At 39.7% G+C, this 10,317-nt stretch overlaps 1 non-coding gene across 1 annotated transcript; it reads right to left on the reverse strand.

The window, feature by feature from the left end:
- Positions 1-301: 301 nt before the first annotated feature.
- LOC112804484 (small nucleolar RNA R71) lies at positions 302-405 on the reverse strand. The gene has a single exon (XR_003203098.1). It is a non-coding gene; the product is annotated as a small nucleolar RNA R71 (small nucleolar RNA).
- Between the last annotated feature and the right edge of the window lie 9,912 nt (positions 406-10,317).

Below are 10,317 nucleotides of genomic sequence, written 5' to 3' on the forward strand. Positions count from 1 at the left end.
CATTGGAGCAAACAATTTTGAGCTGAAACCTCAACTAGTTGCTCTAATGCAACAAAACTGCAAGTTTCATGGACTTCCATCAGAAGATCCCTACCAGTTTTTAACTGAGTTCTTGTAGATCTGTGAGACTCTTAAGACTAATGGAGTAGATCCTGAGGTCTACAGGCTCATACTTTTCCTTTTTGCTGTAAGAGACAGAGCTAGAACATGGTTGGACTCACAACCTAAGGATAGCCTGGACTCTTGAGATAAGCAGGTCACGACTTTCTTGGTTAAATTCTTTCCTCTTCAAAAGCTGAGCAAGCTTAGAGTGGATGTTCAGACCTTCAAGCAAAAAGATGGTGAATCCCTCTATGAAGCTTGGGAAAGATACAAGCAGATGACCAAAAAGTGTCCTTCTGACATGTTTTCAGAGTGGACCATGATAGATATATTCTATTATGGTCTGTCTGAGTTCTCTAAGATGTCACTGGATCATTCTGCAGGTGGATCCATTCACCTAAAGAAAACGCCTGCAGAAGCTCAGGAACTTATTGAATGGTTGCAAATAACCAATTCATGTACACTTCTGAGAGAAATTCCGTGAATAATGGGACACCTCAGAGGAAGGGAGTTCTTGAAATTGATGCTCTGAATGCCATATTGGCTCAGAACAAAATGTTGACTCAGCAAGTCAACATGATTTCTCAAAGTCTGAATGGATGGCAAAATGCATCCAACAGTACTAAAGAGGCATCCTGAAGAAGAAGCTTATGATCCTGAAAACCCTGCAATGGCAGAGGTAAATTACATGGGTGAACCTTATGGAAACACCTATAATTCGTCATGGAAAAATCATCCAAATTTCTCATGGAAGGATTAACAAAAGCCTCAACAAGGCTTTAATAATGGTAGAAGAAACAGGTTTAGCAATGGCAAGCCTTTTCCATCATCTTCTCAGCAACAACAGAAAATTCTGAGCAGAGTACCTCTAACTTAGCAAATATAGTCTCTGATCTGTCTAAGGCCACTTTAAGCTTCATGAGTGAAACAAGGTCCTCCATTAGAAATTTAGAGGCACAAGTGGGCCAGTGGTGCACGAATTTGCAATCCGTACAACTAATCAGCAAGTGCACTGGGTCGTCCAAGTAATACCTTACGTGAGTAAGGGTCGATCCCACAGAGATTATTGGTTTGAAGCAAGCTATGTTTATTTTATTAATCTTAGTCATGATACCAATAGGGTTATTTGGATTTAATTGTAAGAAGTCAAAGTATTTGGAATAAGGAATTGTTACTTTATTAATGGAGAATATGTTGGAGTTTTGGAGATGCTTTGTCCTCTGAATTTCAACTTTTCCTTGAAATCCTTTTCCCACACGCAAGGTCCCTTCCATGGCAAGCTCTATGTAGGGTGTCACCATTGTCAATGGCTACTTCCCATCCTCTCAGTGAAAATGGTCCAAATGCTCTGTCACAGCACGGCTAATCATCTGTCGGTTCTCAATCAGGTTGGAATAGAATCCATTGATTCTTTTGCGTCTGTCACTAACGCCCAGCCTTCAGGAGTTTGAAGCTCATCACAGTCATTCAATCCCAGAATCCTACTCGGAATACCACAGACAGGGTTTAGACTTTCCGGATTTTCATGAATGCCGCCATCAATCCGGCTTATACCACGAAGATTCTGATTAAGGAATCTAAGAGATACTCGTTCAATCTAATGTAGAACGGAGGTGGTTGTCAGGAACACATTCATGGATTGAGGAAGGTGATGAGTGTCACGGATCATCACCTTCTCCATAATTAAGAGCGAATGAACATCTTAGATAAGAACAAGCGTGTTTGAATGGAAAACAAAAGTAATTGCATTAATTCATCGAGACGCTGCAGAGCTCCTCACTCCCAACAATGGAGATTAGAGACTCATGCTGCCAAAGAGTTTATAATTCAGATCTGAAAATGTCATGAGGTACAAGATAAGTCTCTAAAAGTTGTTTAAATAGTAAACTAGTAACCTAGGTTTACAGAATATGAGTAAACTAAGATAATTGGTGCAGAAATCCACTTCTGGGGCCCACTTGGTGTGTGCTGGGGCTGAGACTAAAGCTATCCACGAGCTGAGGCTTTTCTTGGAGTTGAACTCCAGTTTATAACGTGTTTTGGGCGTTCAACTCCGGATCATGACGTGTTTCTGGCGTTTAACTCCAGACAGCAGCATGTACTTGGCGTTCAACGCCAAGTTACGTCATCTATCTTCGCGCAAAGTATGAACTATTATATATTGCTGGAAAGCCCTGGATGTCTACTTTCCAACGCCGTTGAGAGCGCACCAATTGGACTCCTATAGCTTCAAAAAATCCATTCCGAGTGCAGAGAGGTCAGGATCCAACAGCATCAGCAATCCTTTTTCAGCCTAACTCAGATTTTCACTCAGCTCCCTCAATTTCAGCCAGAAATTATCTGAAATCACAGAAAAGCACACAAACTCATAGTAGAGTCCAGAAATATGATTTTTTCTTAAAAACTAATAATATTCTACTAAAAACTAATTAAAATATACTAAAATCTACATGAAATTACCCCCAAAAAGCGTATAAAATATCCGCTCATCAGCCAGCTGAGTAAGAAAGTCACTGAATCTCCTCCTAGTACTCTCCCAAGCAATACAGAAGAGAATCCAAAGAGAGAGTGCAAGGCAATTGATATAGTCAATATGGCCGAATGCAAGGAAGAAGGGGAGGACGTGAATCCCAATGAGGAAGACCTCATGGGACATCTCCCAACCAAGAAGGAGTTCCCTATTGAGGACCCAAAGGAATTTGAGGCTCATATAGAGACCATAGAGATTCTATTAAACCTTCTTCTGCCATTCATGAGCTCTGAAGACTATTCTTCCTCTGAAGAGGATGAAGATGTAACTGGAGAGCAAGTTGCTCAATATTTAGGAGCTATCATGAAGCTGAATGCCAAGTTGTTTGGTGATGAGACTTAGGAAAGTGAAACTCCCTTGCTCATTGGTGAACTAGATACATGGGTTCAGCAAACTTAACCTCAAAAGAAACAAGATCCTGGTAAATTCTTAATACCCTGTACCATAGGTACCATGACCTTTGAAAAGGCTCTGTGTGACCTAGGGTCAGGCATAAATCTTATGCCACTCTCTGTAATGGAGAAACTGGGGATCATTGAGGTACAGCCTACCATATTTTCATTGAAAATGGCAGACAAGTCAGTAAGACAAGCTTATGGATTGGTAGAGGACGTGTTGGTAAAGGTTGAAGGCCTTTACATCCCTGCTGATTTCATAATCTTAGACACTAGGAAGGAGGAGGATGAATGCATCATCCTTGGAAGACCCTTCCTAGCCAAAGCAGAAACTGTGATAGATGTTAACAGAGGAGAATTAGTCCTTCAATTGAATGGGGACTACCTTATGTTTAAGACCCAAGGGTGTTCTTCTGTAAACATGGAGAGGAAGCATGAAAAGCTTCTCTCAGTACAGAGTCAAACAAAGCCCCAACCATCAAACTCTAAGTTTGGTGTTGGGAGGCCACAGCCAAACACTAAGTTTGGTGTTGAATCCCACATCCAAACTCTAATTTTGGTGTTGGAAGTCTACAACATTGACCTAATCACCTGTGTGGCTCCATGAGAGCCCACTGTCAAGCTATTGACATTAAAGAACCGCTTATTGGGAGGCAACCCAATTTTTATTTATCTAATTTTATTTTTCTTTTTATTGTTCTTTTATGTTTCATTAGGTTCATGATCATGTGGAGTCACAAAAAAATAGTAAAATTAAAAACAGAATAAAAAATAGCAGAAAAAAATCACACCCTGGAGGAAGGAATTACTGGCGTTTAAATGCCAGTAAGAAGCATCTGGCTGGCGTTCAACCCCAGAACAGAGCATGGATCTGGCGTTGAACACCAGAAACAAGCAACATCCTGGTGTTCAAAAGCCAGGAATACACCCTGAGGAGAGCTGGCACTGAACGCCATAAACAAGCATGAAACTGGCGTTCAACGCCAGAAACATGCTACAGATGGGCACTGAATGCCCAAAACAAGCATGAAACTGGCGTTCAACGCTAGAAACATGCTACAGATGGGTGCTAAACGCCCAAAACAAGCATCAATCCGGCGTTCAAATGCCAGAATTGCATGCAACGCATTTCACATGCCAAATTGATGTAGGGTTGTTAAATCCTTGACACCACAGGATCTGTGGACCCCACAGGATCATCTCAGGATCTATGGACCCCACAGGATCCCACCTACCTCAATTCACCTTCTTTCCTCTTCACACAATCCCATAAACACTCTTTCCTAAAAACCCTTCACCAATCACCTCAATCTCTCTTCCCCATCACCTCTTCACCACTCACATCCTTCCACTCTTCCCCATAAACCCCACCTACCTTCATAATTCAAAATCACTTATGGCCAAACCTTAACCCCTCTCCCTCCACTATATAAACCCCTCCATTCTTCTTCATTTTCACACAACACAACCCTCTCTTCTCATCCTTGGACGAAGCACAACCCTCTCTCCCTTTCCTCCATATTTTCTTCTTCTTCATCTATTATTTCTTCTGTTGCTCGAGGGTGAGCAATATTCTATGTTTGGTGTGGTAAAAGAATAGCTTTTTGTTTTTCCATAACCACCTATAGCACCTAAGGCCGGAGATACCTCTAGAAAAGGAAAAGGGAAGACAAAAGCTTCCACCTCTGAGTCATGGAAGATGGAGAGATTCATCTCTAAAGCCCATCAAGACCACTTCTATGATGTTGTAGCCAAGAAGAAGGTGATCCCTGAGGTCCCTTTCAAGCTTAAGAAAAATGAGTATCCGAAGATCCAACATGAGATCCAAAGAAGAGGTTGGGAAGTTCTAACCAACCCCATTCAACAAGTCAGAATCCTAATGGTTCAAGAGTTCTATGCCAATGCATGGATCACTAGGAATCATGATCAAAGTGTGAACCTAAATCCAAAGAATTATCTTACAATGGTTCGGGGGAAATACTTAGATTAGTTCGAAAAATGTGAGATTGGCATTTAACTTGCCCATGGTGCAAGGAGATGCACACCCCTACACAAGAAGAGTCAACTTTGATCAAAGGTTGGACCAAGTCCTTATGGACATATGTGTTGAAGGAGCTCAATGAAAAAGAGACTCCAAAGGCAAGCCGGTTCAATTAAAAAGACTGGACCTCAAGCCTGTGGCTAGAGGATGGTTGGAGTTCATCCAACGCTCCATCATCCCCACTAGTAATCAATCCGAAGTTACTGTGGATCAGGCCATCATGATTCATAGCATCATGAATGGAGATGAAGTAGAAGTTCATGAAGTCATCTCCCTTGAATTCTACAAAATAGCCGAAAAATCCTCCACCATGGCAAGGCTAGCCTTTCCTCATCTTATTTGCCATGTATGCTACTTAGCTGGAGTTATCATAGAAGGAGACATCCTCATTGAAGAGGACAAGTCCATCACTAAGAAGAGGATGGAGCAAACAAGAGAGCCCACTCATGGATCCCAAGAGACGCATGAGGAAGCTCATCACCAAGGAATCCCGGAGATGCCTCAAGGGATGCACTTTCCTCCCAACAACTATTGGGAACAATTCAACACTTCTCTAGAAGACTTGAGTTACAATATGGATCAATCAAGGGTGGAACATCAAGAACACTCCATCATTCTCGATGAAATTAGAGAAGATCAAGGAGCAATGAGGGAGGAGCAACAAAGGCAAGGAAGAGACACAGAAGAGCTCAAAGACATCATTGGTTCTTCAAGAAGAAAGCGCCACCATCACTAAGGTGGACTCATTCCTTTTTCTTATTTCTCTGTATTTTCGGTTTTTATGCTATATGTTTGTTTATGTTTTGTGTCTCTACTTCATGATCATTAGTATGTAGTAACTATGTCTTAAAGCTATGAATAATTCCATGAATCCTTCACCTTTCTTAAATGAAACATGTTTTTAATACAAAAGAACAAAAAGTACATGAGTTTCGAATTTATCCTTGAATTTAGTTTAATTATATTGATGTGGTGACAATAATTTTTGTTTTCTGAATGAATGATTGAACAGTGCATATTTTCGATCTTGTTGTTTATGAATGTTAAAATTGTTGGCTTTTGAAAGAATGATGAACAAAGTGAAATGCTATTGATAATCTGAAAAATCATGAAATTGATTCTTGAAGCAAGAAAAAGCAGTGAATAGCAAAAGCTTGCGAAAAAAATGCCGAAAAAATAATAGAAAGAAAAAGAAAAAGCAAGTAGAAAAAGCCAATAGCCCTTAAAACCAAAAGGCAAGGGTAAAAAGGATCCAAGGCTTTGAGCATCAATGGATAGGTGGGCCTAAGGAAATAAAATCCAGGCCTAAGCGGCTAAATCAAGCTGTCCTTAACCATGTGCTTGTGGCATGCAGGTCCAAGTGAAAAGCTTGAGACTGAGTGGTTAAAGTCGTGATCCAAAGCAAAAAGAGTGTGCTTAAGATAACTTTACGTTATTGCACTTACTCTCTTGTAGTTTCTTCCTTGCAATTTATTTTTTGGGCTTTTACTTTCCAGCACTTTAGTTTCAGCACATTAATCTCCCTGCACTTTACATTACTTGTCATTTACCTTTCTTGCACTCTATTGCTTTCATTTACTTTTCTGTCATTTACATTTCATGCTACTCTCTACTCGAACATGATCATCTGACTAGAATAATCAACTCACTATTGATTGCTTAATCCTTTAATCCCTGTGGGATTGACCTCACTCTTGTGAGTTTTACTACTTGATGCGACCCGATATACTTATCGGTAGTTAAAACGGAAAATTAGTTTTTTCGTCATCAAGTTTTTGGTGCCGTTGTTCGGGATTAATTGTGATTGACAATCTACCAGTGGTTATTACCTAGATTAGACATTTTTTTCTATTTTTTCTTGTTCATTTAATTGCTTTTGTTCTTTATTTTCTTTGCTCCTTAACTATTTGTGTTAATGCCTAACCAAGAAGCCTCTGTTCTTGACATCTATAGCTCTTGGTGATTGTGTTATTAATACAACAGTTTGTTTTACTTGGCCTTTTTCAAAAAAATTGGCATATGATTATATTCTACATTTAGTGTTGCCTTGCAACAATCAATTTTCAATCTTTCTGGGTAATTGCATCAATTCCAAGAAAAAGTGTCACACTAAGTTTGGTGTGCCACTTATTTTCTATGGAATGTATCCAGCAACTCCATTTGTTTGTACAATCATAATGCCTTTGCTTCTTAGGCCCGCATTGTTATTTTTAAACTAAGCTTGCTTAAATTTATGCATTACTTATATTTTGTTTCTTTTTGAGATTCATGATTGAATTACAACCCCAGCACCACTATTCCTACTTGTTGCTTGCCGACGAAGCACTCATTCTTAGATGGTGATGGGAGGGAGAAAATCTGCAAGAAAGGACAACAAGAGTGGATATGAACTACAAAGGTTGTAAATCTCCTTTTCTTCTCATTTGCTCCAAGTATATTTAATTGCAATTATGAATGTCTCTTGTTTTGAAGTTCAGTCTTTACCCCTGTTCTGTTTAGTTTCTTCCAGCTTAATAATAAGCATGATTTACTACTTCTCATTGCACCTTGCATTTGCATTTGCTTGCACCCATTACACTTTAAAATATAACAAAGAAATCATTCTTTTGAAAGGAAAGTGTTGAAGAATTTTATCAATTTTGAGGCAAGCTAAAGATTAAGAGAAGTGGAGGTTCTAATTGTGTGATTGAGCATTGAGGTTTCATGTTTGTGAAAACTTGCATGGGTGCTCACAGACAAGAATTGATGTTTAGAGAAGTGTTATAGAAATTCTCAAAAATCTATTGATCCAAGAAGCAGTAAACAAAAAAAAAAACAAAAGAAAAAGAAGAAAACAAAGAATAAGCCCAAGGCTTTGAGCATCAATTACTAAGAAGAAAAAGAAAGATACAAGAACTCAAAGAGTTATTGTCCTAGTTAAATGCTTGTGGTGGATTTGTGTCAAAGAGAGAGGTCTGAGTGAGTAAATCCTACGGGGTACTTCAACACCTAATATCTTAACCCAACTAGGTTAGGAGTATTAATTGAAATCTTATCATAAAGGGCCGCTTTGAGACATAAAACCTAGAGTCGAGGCCAAGATGAATAAGTGATGCTTCAAGGTGATAATCTATAAAGAGAATTCCATAATACCATCTGAATAACACTCCTAAGATCTAAGACTTCCAAGATGTAAGGACTAGTGAGCACTGGAATCCTTGCATAAGCATACAATTGGAGTTCACCCCACTATCGCTTAATCACTTTACTCGCTAAGGCATCATAAGCAATTCTTCAACACATTCCCATAAAGAGAATTCTTTGTATATAGTTCTTTTCTTGCCTGGGGACAAGCAAGGTTTAAGTTTGGTGTTGTGATGCGGGTGCATCATTGCTTGTTTTTAGTTGTTGTTTTAATAGATTTTAGTTTAGTTTTCATACAAATTTTGTTAATAAATAAGTAATAGCATGAAGTATATCTGCATTAAGAAAAATTTCAAGCATAGGTTAGCTAAAATACATGGTAAATATAATAAAATAGATCACATGTTGTGAAGTTATGACTTTGAGTATTATTAGCATACTTAGAATATTAAGATCATCTTGTATATTAGTTTGATGCACTTATTTGTATGATGATAGGCTAAGCAGAAGAAGAGAAAAGCAAGGAGGTGGTACCAACATTGGCAACGTCAGAACCAACGTTGGTCAAAAAGGAAGGGAGCATTAATGGGCAATGTTAGCACACCAACTGCCAGTGCTAACGTTGTGCCCAACGTTAGTTGCTAGCACCAACGCTACCACACAAGAAGGTGCCAACGTTAGTGTGCAAACTTGGGGTAACGTTAGCACACTAACGTCTTCGATCATTTCAAAAGTTGGGGGCTGAATGAATCACTTAGTGTGCATGTGCACACTGCTCTGTGCGTGCGCACACTACTCTGTACGTACGCACAGGTGAAAAATTCAAAAGCTACGCGTGCGCGTTGATGACAAGTCATCATATACCCATTTTTCAAGCTAATTTCACTTGTTTTATTAGTCTTTATGCACTTTCTTGCATCCTAAGTAAGTGATTTGGAATGAAAATGCATAACTTCTTTAAATCAAACAACCACCATGAAATTAATGTTAACTCATAAGGTTTAAGCTGAATTTAATTGATTTTTAATTGATTTATAAGCCTTGTGAATTTAGTGATACTTTGAGTGGTTATTTTGGTTGATTGTAGGTGAAGAAAAGAAGAAAAGAGAAAGCGTGGCCTAAGAAAGTGTGGCCAAAGGAGAAAAAGGCGTGGCACATAAAGGAGAGAGCAAGTATTGCCCTCCACAAGGGCACACTGCCCTCTAGGAGGGCAACATAAGGGAACAAGGCTTGATGAGGCAACTCTGCCCTGCCCACGACAAGGGCAGAGCACAAAATTGTGCCTTGGATCAAAGAAGAGCAAAACCTTGCCATGCCCTCCACAAGGGCAGTATCGGGCCTTCATGGAAAATAAATCAAAGGAAAAAGCCTACCAATGCTTGCCACAAGAGTCGAACACGGAACAATGAAGAAGCAAGGAACTAGGCCTCATTATGGTGCCAAGAAAGCCAAGGAAAATGGGTAGCGTGTGTATCGGCCAAGTCTCGAACACGGGACTTCAATTTGGAAACACTGCCCTACCTTCCGCGAGGGCAGGGCAGCATTTTGTTGTGGCACGGCCAGCGCACCAAACTGGCGCACCAGAATTTCCTGCCCTGCCCTCCGCGTGGGCAGGGCAGCATCCTGCGCACCAAGCTCGCACGCCACGCTCGCACCAAGGCCGCACGCATCAAATCCTGCCCTGCCCTCCACAAGGGCAGGGCAGCCTCCTGGGAGCTAATTCTTCATGGGCTAAAATTGGATTAAAAATCCAATAAAATTCATTTCTTCACCAAATCAAAAGCCCATCCAAATCCCAAGATCCAAGAATAGAAAGTGTATAAATAGGAGATAGTTTGATGTAATTAAAACCCTTTGGCTTTACTTTTGAACTTTGATCTTTCTTTTGAGCTTTGAATTTTATTTTTGCACTTGGGAACTTCTCTTGGTGACTCAACTGAGATTTCAGAGAATTGGGGAGGAGAATTGATCTCTCTTCTTCCTCGTTCTTACTTGGGCATTTTTACTTTTCTTGTTTTGAGTTTTGGGTGTGAAGAATTGAGGAAATTTTGTCTTAATCTCCATTCAAAATCTCTTTAATTCCTTTCTGCACAATTGAGTTTAATTTCAATTTCCTTTACTGCTTC

The sequence above is a fragment of the Arachis hypogaea genome, chromosome 5 (assembly GCF_003086295.3).
Source record: "Arachis hypogaea cultivar Tifrunner chromosome 5, arahy.Tifrunner.gnm2.J5K5, whole genome shotgun sequence".
NCBI lineage: Eukaryota > Viridiplantae > Streptophyta > Magnoliopsida > Fabales > Fabaceae > Arachis > Arachis hypogaea.